Source organism: Panthera uncia, chromosome D2, assembly GCF_023721935.1.
Source record: "Panthera uncia isolate 11264 chromosome D2, Puncia_PCG_1.0, whole genome shotgun sequence".
In the NCBI taxonomy this organism is placed as follows: domain Eukaryota; kingdom Metazoa; phylum Chordata; class Mammalia; order Carnivora; family Felidae; genus Panthera; species Panthera uncia.
In genome coordinates, this window is record NC_064818.1 from 46,710,645 (window position 1) to 46,728,306 (window position 17,662).

Below are 17,662 nucleotides of genomic sequence, written 5' to 3' on the forward strand. Positions count from 1 at the left end.
TCTCCTCTCAGGGGAGGGGGCTGGATGTTCTGGAACTTAACACTCAGCACAGGTGCTTTCCTCCAGCAGGGGCAGGCAGGGGGAGTGGTGTATTAGTAGCTTGGCTAGGGGATGGCTGTCATACATCTGTGCCAGGGGAGGAGATCAGGCATGAATAGAATCCTGGGGAAGTCTCAGGACCTGCCTTCCGTCCTCCAATTGTCCTGTAGTAGGTGCAGAGCGAGGTCCCCATGGCATATGAGAGAGAGCTAACTTCTGCCTCCACACTTACGTCTTCTCTCCTCACTTGTCTAAGCACAAGAACTGTAGAGTTTCGCTTATTAGACAAAGCTATTTTTAAGGAGAGCTAGGCAGAGGGAGCGAGCTGCTTCTGAAGGAGTGAGGTCACTGACACTGGGTCAGGGGGTCCCGCCCAGGCATTGTGACCTGAGAGGTAGGTCTGAGGGCTCCACTCAGAGAAGACTGACTGAGGCATCAGGTAGATGAGACCACTAGCTTCAGAGAGGTCTCATTATTTAATTATCTTATTATATTTCTTCTTATTTCATTAACTTCTGTATTATTGTCGTGAACTCCTTTTTTACTTTGATGAACTACTGAAATTAAACGTTTCAGTACTTTTTAAATCTTTTTGAAAGGAAATGCATTTAAAGCTATACATTTTCCTCAGAGTGCTTCTTTGGCTATATTTTACGGGTTTTGATGTAAAATATCAAACGTTCTCAATTACATTCACTTTGAATAGCTTTCAATTTTACCTTAGATTTCTTTTGACACTGTTTTTTATTTTAACATGTTAACTTTACTTTTGGGGAAAGAAGCTACCCTTTTATTCTTTGTATCTGGATTTCGTCTATATATGAGCTTGTTATGATTTGTACACTTTCAAATTAAGATGTTATTGGGAGAAAAGGATACAGTTGATTTTTATAAAATTTCCGCACATTTTTGAAAATGTGCATTGTTTTGGATTGAAACGGTACGTTCATATCTTTATATTTTATATCTCTTGCTGTACAATCACAATTGTTAATTTTATTATTTACATCCTTGCTTTTTTATGTTTTCATTCTTTCAATTCTTAAAACAAGTTGTTGAGGTGCCACCGTGTTTTTGACAATTAGACCAAGGTAGATACTGCACTTTTATATCTTCTCTGGGTTCCTAATAAACTGAGAACGGAGCCAGATGAGTGCCAAGAGCAGGGATGGCTTTATTAGGGAGAACTAGTTTTGTGCCTAAGGGCAAACGGAATTGCCCTTTCCTTCTTCATTGAATTGAGGGAACTTGGTCCTGCAGCCTAGGATGACCGAGTTACATACTCAGCTGAAAGCTAGACACTTAGGAACAAAAGAGTAGAGTGCCAGAGGTAGAAATGTGCCAAGTCCCACAATGATAAGGCACGGACATGTTTTAAAAACAGCAAAGTAAATGAGAACACACTCTTTCTGCTTGAATGGGGGTGGGGTATCCGGATGTCACTTTCTCCACTTTCCACTGGTCAGATTATTCTCTCTCACATAGAAAACTGCACATGAAGGAGGGGAAGGAGAAACCAGCCAGGGGCGGGATCAGCTCCCTTACTTCTCTGTAAACACGAGAAACAAGGAGGTAAGCATGCCTTGGTAACAACTTCGTCTATCCTCTTTTTTTTTTTTTTTTTTTTTTGAATTTTTTATTTAACGTTTTATTTATTTTTGAGACAGAGAGAGACAGAGCATGAACGGGGCAGGGGCAGAGAGAGAGGGAGACACAGAACCGGAAGCAGGCTCCAGGCTCCGAGCCGTCAGCCCAGCGCCCGACGCGGGGCTCGAACTCACGGACCGCGAGATCGTGACCTGAGCTGAAGTCGGACGCTTAACCGACCGAGCCACCCAGGTGCCCCTCCTCTGTCTTAATTTTAATCGTGTGTGTGTGTGTGTGTGTGTGTGTGTGAGCGAGAGAGAGAGAGAGAGAGAGAGAGAGAGAGAGATTTTGTATTCAGGAAATAATATATTTGATTTGACATAATTTGAGAGGTTTTTTTTTTCTTTCAAAAGGGAAATTCAATAGATTGTAAGCATACCTCATTGTTTACAAATTGAAGGTTTGTGACAACCTTGAGCTAAGCAAGCCTACTGGCGCCATTTTCCCAACAGCATCTGCTCGCTTCATGTCCCTGGGTCACGTCTTGGTAATGCTCACAACATGACAAACTTTTTCATAGTTATTACATTTGTTACAGTGATATGGTGATCTCTGTTGTTTCCACTGTAATTGTTTGGGAGAACCATGAGCCGCATCAACATAAGATGGCAAACGTCATCGATAAATGTTGGGCGTGCTCTGACTGTTCCACCAACTGACTGTCCTCCCATCTCTCTCTCTCTCTGTCCTCAGGCCTCCCTCTTCCCTGACACACAAAAATCTTGAAATTAGGCCGATGAATCACTGTACAATGGCCCTAAGCATTCAAGTGACAGGAGGAATCAGTTGCTGTAGCAACCTTCATTGTCTTATTCTAAGAAATTGCTCTAGCTACCCAACCTTCAGCAATTACTACCTTGATCAGTCAGCAGCTGTCAACATCAAGGCAAGGCCCCAGGCCAGCAAAAAAGATTATGACTCCCCGAAAGCTCCGATGATGCTAAGCAATTTTTTTTTTTTTGGCAATAAAGTATTTATTTCTTTTTTGGAGAAAGAGGGAAGGCGAGCAAGGGAGAGTGGATGAGGGAGAGAAAGAGAGAATCTTAAGCAGTCTCTGCATTTAGTGGAGCCTGACACTGGGGTTGAGCCCACGACCCTGAGATCATGTCCTGGGCTAAAATCAAGAGTCAGATACTCAACAGACTGAGCCACCCAGGTGCTCCAGCAATGGAGTATTTTTATATTAAGATATGTACATTGTGTTTTAGACATGATGCTACTGCATACTTAATAGACGACAGCGTAGTATAGCATGAACATAACCTTTACATGCACTGGGCAACTAAAACGCTCATTTGACCACCTTTATTGTGGCGGTCTGGAACCAAATCTGAGGTACCTCCAAGATGTACCTGTATATCAGGGGAGAAGCAGTATCATAGTTAAGGGTGCGGGTTCTGGGTTCAAATCCTATCTCTTAAGGTTACTGGAAAAGTAACCATGAGAAAACAACTCTTCTGGGATCTAAAGTTTTTCTTTTTAAAAATTCATAACTCACAGAAATGTAAACAGGTGAAATGATTTCATATGATGAAGCGTTTAGAGGAGTCACTGGCACAGCGTAAATCCTCCATGAGCTATTAGGGTTGTTTTACTCTCTGCTCAAATTTTGTAACATTTCTTAAACTTTAGCTGTTTTTTTTTTTTTCCATCTCAGAATGGTTTGGTTTGAAAGTTCTACCTTTTTTTTAAGGCTCCCTGTTTTCAATTAATATACATCTGTTTTATATTAAGTATACTGTGAATTTTCCTGTTGATTAAAAAATAATTAGGGGCATCTGGGTGGCTCAGTCGGTTGAGCATCCAGCCTTGGCTCGGGTCATGATCTCACGGTTCCTGAATCTGAGCCCCGCATCGGGCTGTCTGCTACCAGCCCAGAGCCTGCTTCGGATCTTCTGTCCCCCACCTCTCTCTCTGTCCCTCCCCTGCTTGCGTGTGCTCTCTCTATCTCTCTTTCTCAAAATTCAATAAACATTAAACAAAGAATAATTCATCTCAATTCTTTGAGATTTATATTTCGAGATGCTTCGAATACTACTGAAAACAAAACCTAACAGGGAAAGGAGAGAAGATGAGCGACTTAAGTGAAACGACAAAACAACGAATTGCCACAACTTCAACCAGAAGCGACGGGGATCATCTGCCAAACACCCTGCCTTTGGGCCAACGTGAGATGAGACCGTGCAGGCCAAGAAGCTACGCACACCTCCTGGGACCACAGGCCACACACGAGACCTCCCAATTGTTGTTACCACCCAGAAGTTGCCTTCAGGGCACCTTAGACCAGCCACGGTCTAATCCGTGGATGGTTTAACTATGGAACCACCTGGCCATCGCTGACCTGACTCATCTGCACAGACACTTTGAAATCTGCAGACTCCTGTGAGAGGTCAAGGTTACCTCGTGTTCATTTGCTGCTGATGCATCTGCTAGTGAAATCCTAGGGCTCCATTTCACTGACTTCCCTTTTGGGATGAAAGAAAATCTGGCACGTTGACTTTCTTTTTGACACTTCACTGCAGCAGAACTCTCCCTGGTTGAGATGTGTCTGTAAGGGATCAATTTAGTGCATTTCTTTGTCTTTGCACCAAGTGGTTTCTTGGTGCCGCTTTCCTAAGTGGAGTTTCTTCTCGCAGACTGTGGCTTGCAGTTCCAGAGCAGAGAAGATGTTGTTCTCCATGGAAGTGAATTGATGCCCCTCCGGGAGTCTGGATGCTGTCAAGATGAAAAAGGTTCAGTGTTTCTTCCAGAAGCAGTAAATCAGATCCTTTGTGAGTTGTGCACTCAATCTCTTTCTCTTTCTTTCTTTGAGGAGTGGCCAAGCCAGAGTGATGCTTCTGTCTTCGCTCCTTGGAATGAAGGTGGGGAAGGATGCCCGAGTCACCAAGTCCCCTCCTCCAGACCCACAGGCCTGCTGGCTTCCATTTGGCTTACAAGTGCCCAAGTATCCAGAGCTGCCCTTCACTCCCCTCCAGAATCCCTCCCATGCCCTCACATCCTTTCTGGAACAGACTGGCTTCCTCTTGCCTTATCTCCACGTTCCAATGCTTGGGGGTCTTCTCTGTTCCACTTCACTAGGAATGAGTGAGGCCTCATCTGGTGAGCCGGGCCATGCTGATGTACTGCCTTCTTGTGTGTTCTCCCATCTCAGGCAAAATGCCTGGGCTCACCATGGCACTCTCCAATGTCTTTGGGAGGCCTGGCAGCAAGAGTTACATCGGTGTTAACTTCAGCAATGAAATTAACAGTGATGAAGGTGTAATCGTCTTCATTCGGAAGTTAATTGTGTAAATATCAGTGAATGTTTTGGAGTTCGGGTGCCTGGTAACTTCAGTGAGAGCCAGCGTCCCCATACATTGCTACAAAGTCCATCTTGGCCTACATGAATGGAGAGATGGAGTGTGGATCAGAGGAGCTAACTCTGCTGTCCTCTGTGCTGGCTTCTTGGTCCGGAACCTCATAATTCACCTGTCCATTGCATTATAGAAAGAACCTTGAAAATGAATCCAAGAGACAGTGATGAACATTTTGAGGAATCTAGAAACCATGCTGTACGGAGGTGAGTGGAAAAACTGTCTAATGCAAACAGGCTGCTTATCTGGGGGGGGGGGGGGAAGAAAAAGAAGACTTGGGTGGAAAAAGATTGCTGTCTCCAGATGTGTAAAGAAGTACAACATAGTAGAGAAAACAAACCAGTTCTGTGTAATCACCATAGGGTAGAACTTTGATCTTTAGGTGGAAGTTGGAGGGGACAGATTTCATCTGATTCTATTTTAACAGCCTCGGGGCAGCCATAGGGGCAAGCGGTCACCATGTGACCCGGATGCCCAAGCCAGGGCTGGCTCCCCTTCTCCGGGACCTGGGTGGGTAAGCTCTGGGTCTCTTGCCTCTGAGCACAAGTGGCTTTATGGTTATTGGAGCAAAGGCGATCGCGTCTCTTCTGTGGCTCCTCTCATGGGGGAGAGCAGCGGGACCTCGCTGTGCTCGTGGAGGGCGCCGGGCCTGACTGAGGCCTGCAGGGGATGTTTTCTCAGCTTTAAGTCTCGAGCTGATGAACCGGGCCTGGAGTTTCACCTGCCACCCCTCCCCACTCCTAACATCTGAAAGAAAGCCTGCAACCCGGGCTCAGACAGCCCCATCTGCGCCCTGAAGACAAGGCGGAGGGTGACCCATGTTGGCCTGAGGATGAAAGGCAGGGGCTGGAGCTCTGGGTTGGGGCTGGGCTGTAGACATGCTGCGCGGGGCTCTCTCTTTCCGGGTGTTCTTCCCTGTTTGTGAAATCCATTCCCATGAACGTTTCAGGCGCTGCCCTTCTCGGAATGTTAAAAGCTAAGCCGGCTCTGTAGGAAGCAGCTCCAGTGTTTAGCCAAGTCTGGTGGAGTCATTTGCCCTGCCTCCGTGCAGTGAGCTTGAGTCGACACTTTTCCACTCTGCGGATGGGAAGCTTGGCAGTAAACTGGCAGACTAGACTGATGGCACCGAGCAGGGCTTTGGAGGCTGACGTTCACACCACAGCATCTTCAGGACCCACAGCCTTTTCATGCAGATACGCAGGAATAAGACTCCTTCCCCGTGCCTTACCCGGCAGATTCTACAGGAAAGAGAAAAGCAGAAGGAAAGGAACACTGGTGTTGAATTTACTAAGAAAAGCAAGTTCCAGTGGAATCCTGAAGTTGGTCCTCATTCTTCCCGCTAATCTACGCTTTTATTTTGCTTACATTTTAAAACTTCTATCTTGATATAATTTTTACGTACAAAGAATGGCGCAAAAAGAGTGCAAAGCCTTTCTGTGTACCTTTTGCCCAAATTTCTCAGATGTTAGAGTCTCACGTAACATGAGACCAATGACCAAAGTCAGGAGATTAACTCGATGTGATGCTAGTCTAATCTATAAGCCTTATGTGGATTTTACCAGTTTTCCCACAAATGTCCCTTTTCTGGTCCAGGTCCCAAATCAGCCTCATATGTTGGATTCAGATGTATTCTGAACCATCTGACTATTCACATGGAACAGTCTTATCTACGCCTTCGGCAAATTTAATTCTAGAGAAGGAGAATGTAACCATTAGAGAATTACCGAGTGTCTGCTTGGCCTGGGCTGTGCCCTGCTCGGGATGAGGTGATACCACATGGAAAAGGAGAGACACCATCCCTGCTATCTGAAGGTTCTTAGTCTCATGTTGAACACAGACAATAAAACCAGCAGTTTCCATGCAGAATACCAATTACCATTAAAGGGAATGAAGGGAACATACTGGTTGGGAGGGGAGACACCTAACCCAATTGGGAAGATGTGAGAAGAGATTTCTGGAAAAGATGATACTGGAGTTGAGGCCCATGGGATGAGTAGGAGTTACTCAGGCTGGAAGAAGGTCATTGTGGTGTGAGATCTTACAGGCAGTGGCAATGGCATTGGTGAAATTCCAATAGCATAAGACAATCTGCTCTGAACACTGAGCTGAAATGCTTTCTGGCATCTGGACACGAGACATGATGTGGGGAGAGGTGTGCATGGGGATGGAGAGGCAGGGAATGGTCGAATGTGCAAAGGCTTGGAAGTTGTATGAAGGGCTTATTTTTGACCACCGAGCAATGGCCAGACATTGAATAATGTTTTGTACAGGAGGATGGTGACCATGTTTGTGTTTGGAAAGACTACAAGAGATGATGTTGGCCTGAATCAAGATGAAGCAGTGGATGTAGAGACACATAAAAAACCCCAAGATTTGGAGGAAGCAGGATTGATAGGATGTAGACGTTGGTTGGATGGAGATGTAGAGATTGGTTGGATGTAGAGATTTGGCTGTGTGGACAGGGTGAGGGAGAGGCAGTGATCAAAGGTGAAGCCCAGGCTCTGGCTTTGGCAATGAGTGGAAATTGGTGCCTTGTACCTTCTCGAAAGTAGAAGACACAATGGAAGGAATGGTTTCGAGGGTGACTCTCACACTGAAGTGCTTGGGTAACCTGTGTGAAGTCCCAGTCCAAGGCTGTTGGCTTTATTGCATGCCTCCTAACTCTTGTTAATCCAGCAAGCCACTGGGTGTGAAATTGTGAAATACACATACAGGCGCTCTTGAGAAGCAGACTTCATATGCCCTGGTCCCCATCACTGGAGAGCCCACAGCCACGGCTGCCCCAGTATTGGGCAGACACTGCAGTAAGGTGGGGCCCAAACCTGGGCAGTGATTTCTGTTGTGATCTTATTCAGCTGGGAGAGCAGGAGAGACTGGGTTCGATCCTGTCGAGATGGGGTTAGGAGAGCACCATAGATAACGGGAGCCATCCCAATACCACAGAGCGGTTTGCTGAGAGTAGAGGAGCAAAGATCCAGGCCAGAACAGGCAATTGGCTGGGATATTAGGACTTAGGAAAATGCCAGGAAGAGGAGGAGGGACATCCTTTCCTCCAACCTGTCAGACAAGGGCCAGGAGGGGCAAGGGAACTAGTCAACATAGAGCTCTTTGTACATGGAAGCCCCCACAATAGTTTCCGTTCTGCCATTTGCTGATGAGGAAGGTAGGGTTCCGTGAGGTTAATGACCTGCTCAGGGTCACATAGTAAGTGTAGAACCACAACTTTGACAAAACCCTGACCCTATAGCTCTTTCCTCTGCTCTATGCCACTGATATGAAGTGGAAACTCTTGGTCCAGTTTAAGCAATGTCAAAACTGTCTAGGTGTGGGCAGGTGGGGGATGCCTGAACAGAAGGAGCGAAGAGAAAGTTTATTGTTGCCACCCTAAAGTAGTCACTGGCACAATGCAAAGCCTTGGCCATCATCAGGAATATCCCTCCTGAAGAGGGAAAAGAGTTGGACAAGACCTAATTCCAGGGAATAGAGTTGAGGGCACAGCAGGAAGGACGGTCACACAGCATTGCATGGGGAACAAGCTGGCCTCTGGCATGCAGAACCCAGCCAAAAAAGTCACAAGTCAGGCTGGCCGGGTCTGGTGTGAGACCCAGTCCCGATGCTCCCTCCTCATCCTTGATTCAGGATCTGTTCTTGACCCACTGCAAGGCTAATCTTGAGTAAGAGCTGATCTAGAAGCAGCAAGGCACCAACTCCAGGAGTTTTGTTGATGCTTATGGAAGCGGTCTTTTCCCTTTTGACCCATATTCACCCCGGTTTGCAGACTTGCGCCATCCCGACAGGCTAGGCTGGAAGCACTTAAGAAGAAGAAATCTCAGCTGGACTCTTCCTCTCCTTCCAGCACTGGGAGAGAGGGAAGTGTGCTCCCCCCAGCAGTCAGCCTGCCTCTCGGTGGCTCAGCTGGAGGGGGAAATCTAGGCAGGGGGTGTGTGGGGGTGCAATTTGGCTTAACTAAACCTTATGGGGGGCACTAAGAACAGGGGAAAAAGCAGGACTGGAATGTGAAGAGTGGGGGGCGGGGAACGACTTGGCCTGCCCCAGTTTCTCATCTGCCAGGACTGTAGCTGAATGCTATCAGGTAGCATTAATTGACATTCAAGGTCACTGCGTCCCCTCTCCATGCTTGGATAAACTCACTGCCCACAGATTGGCACCCAGTCTGTGCTCACAGCCTGATTGCAGACCTAAGAGGCAGGAATGTTGGCTAGCCTGGCAAGGGAGATAGATACTCCTGGTTGGATGCAGGACTTCTCCAGCTATCAGATACCCTGGGACCTCCGCTCCAAGGAGCTTTTGGACCATGCGGAGAGAGCACAGACAAGCAGCCACAACGTGAAATGTATTTATGGACTAACAGTCCACAACAAATGTCTGGGCAGCATCCTTAAAAAAATGAGTCGGGGTCTCCTATGCAGAATCTGGGGGTGGAAGTGAGCAATGTGAATATTTTTGTGCGTGTGCTAAAATCTGCTTTTTGTCTTGGGAAAAGAACCTCAAGCTTCTTCGATCCCTTTCTATCATGTATCCTTGGCAGCTCTGGGAGATATTTTCCCTATTAAACAAACCAACAGCTGCTGGTTTTGGCTACAGTTTGCTTTCCTCAGTTCTTGGGCGGAAAGAAGATGTTCAGCTGTCCTCAAGAGCTATCAGTGGAAATCAAAATAAAAAACCCAGAACAGATGGGCCTAGAGGATGGAAACCCCAAAGGGCACTGTGGGTTCCCATCCTCAGTAGAAAGCTGCAAATACTCAACGGTTACAGGGTTCTCCTCCTGCCCAGGCCTGGCCTCGTGTGCTCAACTCCATACTGCGGGGATGTGTGGTGTTCCTCCCATCTGAACTTTCAGGATAGAGGGCATGGGTCGAGTGGAAGATTTCTGTGAGGAGACAGTGAGCAAAGGCACTACGAAATTTCCTGGATCGAAACCCATCACATTACCAATTTTACCACAGCTGACTCATTTCTTCGGGTATCAATTTCTCCACCTCTGGGTTCTGATTTGAACCAACGAAACAGCAGTTAATATCTGTATTATTATTTTCTATATGCCAGGCACTGTATTATAAATTTGCAAGGTCATGCTTACTCCTTGCCTTATTGCGCTATACTCATTTTCTTGATTAGAAAGTTGAAGCTTGCGGCGTGCCTGGGTGGCTCAGTTGGTTAAGTGTCTGACTCTTGATTTCAACTCTGGTCATGACCTCGTGGTCACGGAATGGAGCCTCATGTCAGACCCCGTGCTGGGCACGGAGCCTGCTTAGGATTCTTTCTCAACATCTTCCTCTGCCCCTTCACCTCAAAAAAAAAAAAAAAGTTGAAGCTTGGACAAGCCAAATAATTTACTCAAAGTCAGAGTTAGTATTGGCATTCCTGCTTAGTCCAACCACTAAAAAGACCTAAATACTTACACTGCCTACCTGAGAAGACTGATGCCATTCATTCAATACATGTAGGTAAATGCCTAACAGCACACACACATACACAGCAAATCGTACTCAGCAGAAATATATGTCCATTTACCCCACAGACAAGGAAATGAACATCAAGATGGCCACACAACCAAAGATCCCCAAACACTGGGGGAAAATCAGCATCACCGGAGGACCGTGAAATTACATCAGAATTACATTGAAATTATAATTATATGAAGGAGATGTTGCCTTAGGAAGCAAAGTTTAGAGCATCAGGAAATTTTTTAGAATTCAGTATAATTAATGTTGACGTATGAAATAATGTTGAAGAGATTTAATTTATATATAAATTAAAACAGAAATCTTAGAGATCTGGAGAACAAAGCAAGAACAACGACATAAAAAAGCGTGTTAAAGAGCAGAACTGATATAGCTGCAATTTGAATTTGTAAGCTGGAGGGCGGCAACAAAGAATTCTTCCAAAATGTAGCCCCAAAAGACAAAGAACCACAACATATTAATGAAGCATTAAGACACAGTAGGTTTATCAAAGAGTTTCAAATCCTGTCTAAATGAACTTGCAAAAGGAAAGAAACACAAAACAGAGGCTTGAAGGGAAGAAATAAATAAGACGGTTTTTCAGAAAGGAAAACATGAGTCCTTAAATTGAAATAGCCCACTGAGAGTTAAGTAGGACAAATGTAACAGGTATGACACATGCATGCACTGTCGTGGTGACATTTCAGAAAACTAACGATGAAAACTGTGTCTTACAGGCCAACAAAGCTGAGTGAAAGAGAAGATAGTTTCTCTAGAAAGAAATGAACATCAGGTTGGAATCCAATTTCTCAGAAGCAGGAGAGGATTTCTGAAAGCCATGAGCCAATCTTTTCAAAGTCGTTGATATGTGATTTTGAATTACGACTCTCTTCCAAGAAAAAAATAAATAAATACAAAGGTGAAAATAGCTTTTGCTAAAGCTCTTTGAGGACTCAGAAAGTTTACCAATCAAAAACTCTATCAAATTTCTGGAAAATCTATTCCAGCAAAATAAATAAAATGATTGATGATTAAATCGAGGAAGACTTGGAATATGTGGAGTAGCACTTAGCCAAAGAAATACAGGAGTATTAATATTAACATTTATTAAAATTAAATTAATCTTGCTTTTTGAAATGGTGAACGATAATAAAAACTCAGATCCATTATCCCTAAATCATCTCAGAATAATTCATATCATGGAAGAAAAGAAAAGTTTGTTACGTTAGAACTTCCAGCAGCAACGGCATTGTTCCCAGCTTTTTGAACAAGGACACTCACGTTTCCATTTTGCACTTGGAGCCACCCTTGTCACCCACACAGGAGACTGGAGATTTCTTTTGCTAAGGAAACTGGGACAAGGAGGCTGCATCTATGGAGACATCGGACACATAAGAAAATTGGGTGACAAGAGGGGAATAAAGTGAGTTGCTCACAAGTGATTTAGACATATCCCCAGACTCCCACTGCGGTGGTGGGAGGCCGTAGGGTCTTTCCCTGGAACAACAGAATGACTCAGGGAGAAAGACCTACACATCCTGACATGTGAAGGTCGCTAATGTCGTTGTTGATGGGCCATCCCACCAACCTGCGGTGAAGCTCTCCCATGCACGTTGTCAACACCTCCAGAGAAGACCCGGTATTCAGGGCTTCATGCGGTCACACCCATTTCCCCTCCTGCCTCCTGATATGGGAATTGTGTCCATTTGCATTTAATATACTCATTAATATACTTTGTGTCTTAGGTCCTGTTTTCTTCACAACATATTTTACAACGTACGGTTACGTCACTGTCGTTGACCTATGAGCATTTTTCCATGCCCATGGCCCCTACGAGGCTGCAAGTTCCCTGAGGACAGACAGGAGCCAGCCCTGTTCGTTAGGTCTGCAGAGTCTCATGTTGTCTCTCAGTAAATTGATTTGGGTAAACATTGTGAAGAGACTTTGTAAACTGTGTATCGAGATGAACAAAAGGACGGCTTCTAATGACAGAATGGATAGAAAGCAGGTGCCAAGGAGGCCCGTGATTATAGGGTACTGATTCCAAGAGGGATGAGTGACAGATATGCTACCTGGGTCCCCATACCCTCCCCAGGGTCCCAGGAAACCTGAGGAATCATGCAGGTTGGGTGATTGTGTGATTTCAGAGCTGGAGCAGAGCAGAGCAGAGGCAAAGGTGGAAACAGCCTTTTCTCTCCTCCTCTCCCTGATGCAGGCACGAGTGGGACCCACGATGTTTGGCTTGATTTTAAGGCTCCCATTATCCCTACGTTTCCTTTATCTCTTGTGTCATCCCTGAGAATAAACGTCACATATCCCTAGTCACACTCTTCATCGGGTTCTTCCAGGGAAAGGACCTGGCTGCAGAAGCCAGATTTCCAATGGTTTTCCAGGAGCTGAGGGAAGTAAGGCTTTTCCTGCATTTTTCCAAGGAATTAGGGAAAGGATGTGGATCACAGAGCTACAGCAGTGTGAGGAAGAACGCTGAGACTTTCTCTAAGCCTCATAGGAGGGCCTGTTTCTCCTCATGCAGAAACCACCCTTCGTTTTCCCTGCGGAGCCTGGCTCCCCTCCTCCGAAACTCTGGGCAGAGAAACCAGAGGCATTGCTTGCTCAAGTGGGTTATTCTAAAGAAAGGTATACAGGAAGAAAATCAAGCCCTTTATTTTTTTTATTTTTATAATTTTTTTAATGTTTCTTTATTTTTGAGAGAGACAGAGAGAGAGCATGAGAGGCAGAGGGGCAGAGAGAGAAGGAGACGCAGAATCTGAAGCAGGCTCCAGGCTCTGAGCTGTCAGCACAGAGCCCGACGTGGGGCTCGAACTCACGGGGTGCAAGATCATGACCTGAGCCAAAGTCAGCAGCTTAACTGACTAAGCCACCCAGGTGCCCTGAAGCCCTTTATTTCTATTATCCCTTCTTGGAAATGGTGACAAATGTTGCCTTCAGAGCCTTTATTTCCTCCATGAGAATCACTTTTTCTATTTGGAAGAGATCTCCACCTCTCCAAGCAGCTGTTACTCTAAGAAACCATTTACTTCCCAACGACCTCAGACTGAAAGTATCTTTTTTTTTTTTTTTCAACGTTTTTTAATTTATTTTTGGGACAGAGAGAGACAGAGCATGAACGGGGGAGGGGCAGAGAGAGAGGGAGACACAGAATCGGAAACAGGCTCCAGGCTCCGAGCCATCAGCCCAGAGCCTGACGCGGGGCTTGAACTCACGGACCGTGAGATCGTGACCTGGCTGAAGTCGGACGCTTAACCGACTGCGCCACCCAGGCGCCCCTCAGACTGAAAGTATCTTGTGGCATCAGCCTACCTCTTTGCCTCCTCCCTGGTCACCTTTGATGCAGCGTTAAAAAGCACGGCGCGCTTTCCAAGTTTGAGATAGCATCCTGCTGCCCGCAGTGGGGAGTAGCATCCTTCTCCAGAAGGAGGCAGAGTGTGGATTGTGGTTGTACCTAGGATCAGTTACATGAAGTTTAAAAGAGAGATTCTGGGGGTGCCTGAGTGGCTCAGTCGGTTAAGTGGCCGATTTCGGCTTCGGTCATGATCTCACTGTTCATGAGTTCGAGCCCCACGTCGGGCTCTGTGCTGACAGCTCGGGGCCCGGGGCCTGCTTCGGATTCTGTGTCTCCCTCTCTCTCTGTCCCTTTCCTGCTCACACTCTGTCTCTCTCTCAAAAATATATAAACACTAAAAAAAAATTAAAAGAGAAATTCTGTGTCCCACAGCAATGCAAACAGCTCAAATTTGTATTCGAGGTAAAAACCGAGGACAGAGAAAAACCACAAGAGACGTGACACTTCCCGGGTGGATGGTGCCCTCCCCACAAATGTCAGCCATCCTGGATGATTCACAGAGACCTGTTTCTGCTGGGCAACTGGGTCTAGACACAGGTTCAGGGCCAGCGAGGGGAAATGTGACTTCCCCTGTCTTCCTGTGCAAATGGCATCACCGGCAGGGAGCTGAATGGAACCGCCTCCCTTTGGTTTCTCAAAATGGTTTCTCTGGATCCTATTCTTGCCACATTGCATTCTCTTCTCTGTGTTCTACTGCTCTAATTAGGTTTACTTGTTCTCAAAAGTTCTGTTACCTGCTAGAAACTTTCACATAAATTATCATTGTCCTTCCTGACAGACTCCACATGAGATTTTTTATTTTATCTTGACTAGGTGTAGATACGGCTTAGCTTGTGGGAGGTAAGAAATACACATCCAGAAATAAATGAGAGGCTCAGCACAGCAGAATTCTGCATCCAGCACCATTTCTGACCACTCCAGGCTACCAAAGAGGTTGCATAAATTCCTCTTTGTGAGGAGAAATGACACCCAGGCATGTGTTCAGACTCTTGGGGGGGGGGTGGGGTCCCTCCTTGGACAAAGCAAAGCCTGAGTCTTGGTTTAAAAATACAATAATGGAGGGGCGCCTGGGTGGCTCAGTCGGTTAAGCGGCCGACTTCGGCCCAGGTCATGATCTCGCGGTCCGTGAGTTGGAGCCCAGCGTCAGGCTCTGTGCTGACAGCTCAGAGCCTGGAGCCTGTTTCAGATTCTGTGTCTCCCTCTCTCTGACCCTCCCCCGTTCATGCTTTGTCTCTCTCTGTCTCAAAAATAAATAAACGCTAAAAAAAAAAATTAAAAAAATACAATAATGGAAACATTAAAGACTCCAGGAGGAAGTGGACTATAAAGCAATTCAGTTTTTCAGAAAATTACTATATTGAGTTTATACTGAACAACTTAGTAAGTTAATACAGGTTCAAAAGAAAGAAATATTCATTCTAAAGTTACAGAGACAAACTTTGGTATACCTTGCTGCTTTTGCACTGACTCCTTTTATCCAGTCTAATGGGCTGTATTTCTTTTCATTTAAATGCCTTTATTCATTTATGTAAGTGATGCTGAATAATAATGGTTTTTGACTAACAGTCTGTTGAACTTAGCTAAGAAATTTGCATCTCTTTTCTACATGTATTGAAAGGTAGGAAAAGCCAATTTAATGGGCATTATTAACTAATTTCACATATATTCCAAAGCCTGGAAAATGGCTGAGTTATAGATGAGCAATAAACTTGGGTACATGATGGGTAGGGGAAATTCACGTGCTCTACAGGGTTTAAGGCAGAAGATGTATTTCCACCGTTATGCTAACAACTTGCTCTCTCTGTCGATCTTTAAAGTAACCAATTTCAAATCTTCCTGCTTCTGGAGAAGATGGCATCTCCTTAAACGTCTCCAACTTAGAGTTTTTCTAGTGGTGGTTCAGCTGCTGACTGTTCTTTCAGGGCTCAATTGCCTTCAGGTCTTTGGTTTTTGAATTTTTCATCTGTCTCAGAGTCTCCAGATGTGAACAGATACACAGTATTTCGTGGTGTGCTCTGTGGGGTAGGGGTCGATGCCAAATCTTGGTTCTTGTCACTTCTTGCTTTCTGCTTTGCAGCTCTCTTTGCCTCATATTTCCTTTGATTTTTAAGAGCTGCTTTTGATAATGGCTTATCGTTTCCTGGTTGTGACTTCTAATTCAGCGGTGGTGTCTCCTCAGAGAGCTTGGAATTGGTGACTGGTTTGCTTCTTAAACCCGAAAATCTATCAACTACTGCAAATTTAGATTCTTCATTGGGTACATCACTTTTAACTGCCTCGTAAGCTATTGTTTTTGCTGGAAATAGCCTGTCCCAAAATGGCTGCCAGGACAGGGCTGGCATAATGCCAAAGCTTGTACCCATTATTAACATACAACCTGGGAACATGCATGGCAGTTAAAATGTCTCCCCATCTGGGCACCAAGAAAAATATGTAGGCTCAGAGGCTGCTAGTTTAGAAATAGGTTTGTATTTTTTAACATTCCATGATTGCATTTGTCTGTCAGGTTTTTAAATCCAGCTAACCTTAATATACGGCCATGAGGACTAAATACGTTAAAGCATTAATATATGGCCATGAGGACTAAATACGTTAGATGCTAGAGCACGAGCTCTAAGTGAAACCACAGGATCACATTTCAAGTTGAAAACCATTTCTTTGGCAGCCATAGAACCATAAATAGCATAAAACTCAGTAGAACTAGAATTCTAAATTTCATCATAAATGGGGCCATGTTTTGGCAATTGAACAAATTCCAGGGCTTTCTTCATTTGTTGCAAGGTAATGCAACATTGGTTCTGCCTATCAGGAAATTTTTTTCTTCTTAAGTCTGTTCTAACTACTCCAACACAGCAGTGCTTTTTATTCCCTAGTGTCCTCACCTTATCAAGCCCAGAGGAACTGACTGTGGCACCTTGGACCATCACCACCACCGAACCTGTACCCTCATCTGCCAGGAGGGGCGTGGACACCTCCATCTTCTCCTGGGAAAGTTATATCCATTTTCAATGTGCCTTAATATCAAAAATCATTCTACTGCTGCTGAGTCTGTTATCTGACCGACTTGGAAGGGATCAGTATGTGGGTCCCTTTAGTACTGTGAACACCATGATCTTCCCCACTTTTCGTCGTCCCTTGGGCTGAGGTAGTCATCCTGGCTCTTTATGTAATTACTTCCTTGTTAGCCTTCAAACTTTAGTGAAAAAAATTCTTTCAAATTAGCCTTTCCCAGAAAATGTCTACCTCATTGCCCTTCTCAGTCGTCACTTCCTTCGTGGTCATTATCTTGTTTCGTTCTGTGTTTGCCTGTCAGTTGTCTGCCTGCCAGCAAAAAGTAGGCTCTGTAAGGGAAGGGAGTTCTTTGATCTTACTCATCACCCATCCCCAGAACCTAGTACAGAGCCTGGCAAAACCTAAGTGTTGAAGATATACTTGCAAAATGCGTTAATTTTTGCCCCTTCCCTAGCTCTTAGTGCCCAACGTGCTTAGTAAGTAGCTACTGAATGAAGAATAAATAAACAAATGGATCAAGAAATACACATTTCTGTTTGTACTGTTGCAAATGCCCTCCGAGCAGCCTCTGTAGCAGCCTTGGGGCAAGAGAACACCTTTTCCTGATCTTCCTTCTTGGTTCTGTTCATGTGGCAGCATTGCATAGAAGCAGGTTCCCTTTGGTCACTGCCAGGACAAGAATTAATCATTTGTAGGTAGAAGACATCATGGCTATGGAATCCTGAAATATCTCTCAGTTTTTTGTTCTTTTACTGGAAAAGAAGAGCCTGTAGACGTGGGCC

General features: G+C 45.1%; 1 long non-coding RNA gene and 1 pseudogene across 2 annotated transcripts; one reads left to right on the forward strand and one right to left on the reverse strand.

Annotated features, from left to right (window-relative positions):
- Positions 1-457: 457 nt before the first annotated feature.
- LOC125933373 (uncharacterized) lies at positions 458-6,351 on the forward strand. 2 transcript variants are annotated; one of them, XR_007460935.1, is made up of 5 exons: positions 458-1,611; positions 1,707-4,418; positions 4,499-4,547; positions 5,173-5,245; positions 5,989-6,351. It is a non-coding gene; the product is annotated as an uncharacterized LOC125933373 (long non-coding RNA). The 2 variants fall into 2 exon arrangements; XR_007460934.1 differs by having other exon boundaries at positions 475-1,611; positions 3,744-4,418.
- Positions 6,352-15,647: 9,296 nt separating this feature from the next.
- On the reverse strand, positions 15,648-16,661 carry LOC125933136 (eukaryotic translation initiation factor 2A-like; annotated as a pseudogene).
- Positions 16,662-17,662: the final 1,001 nt, after the last annotated feature.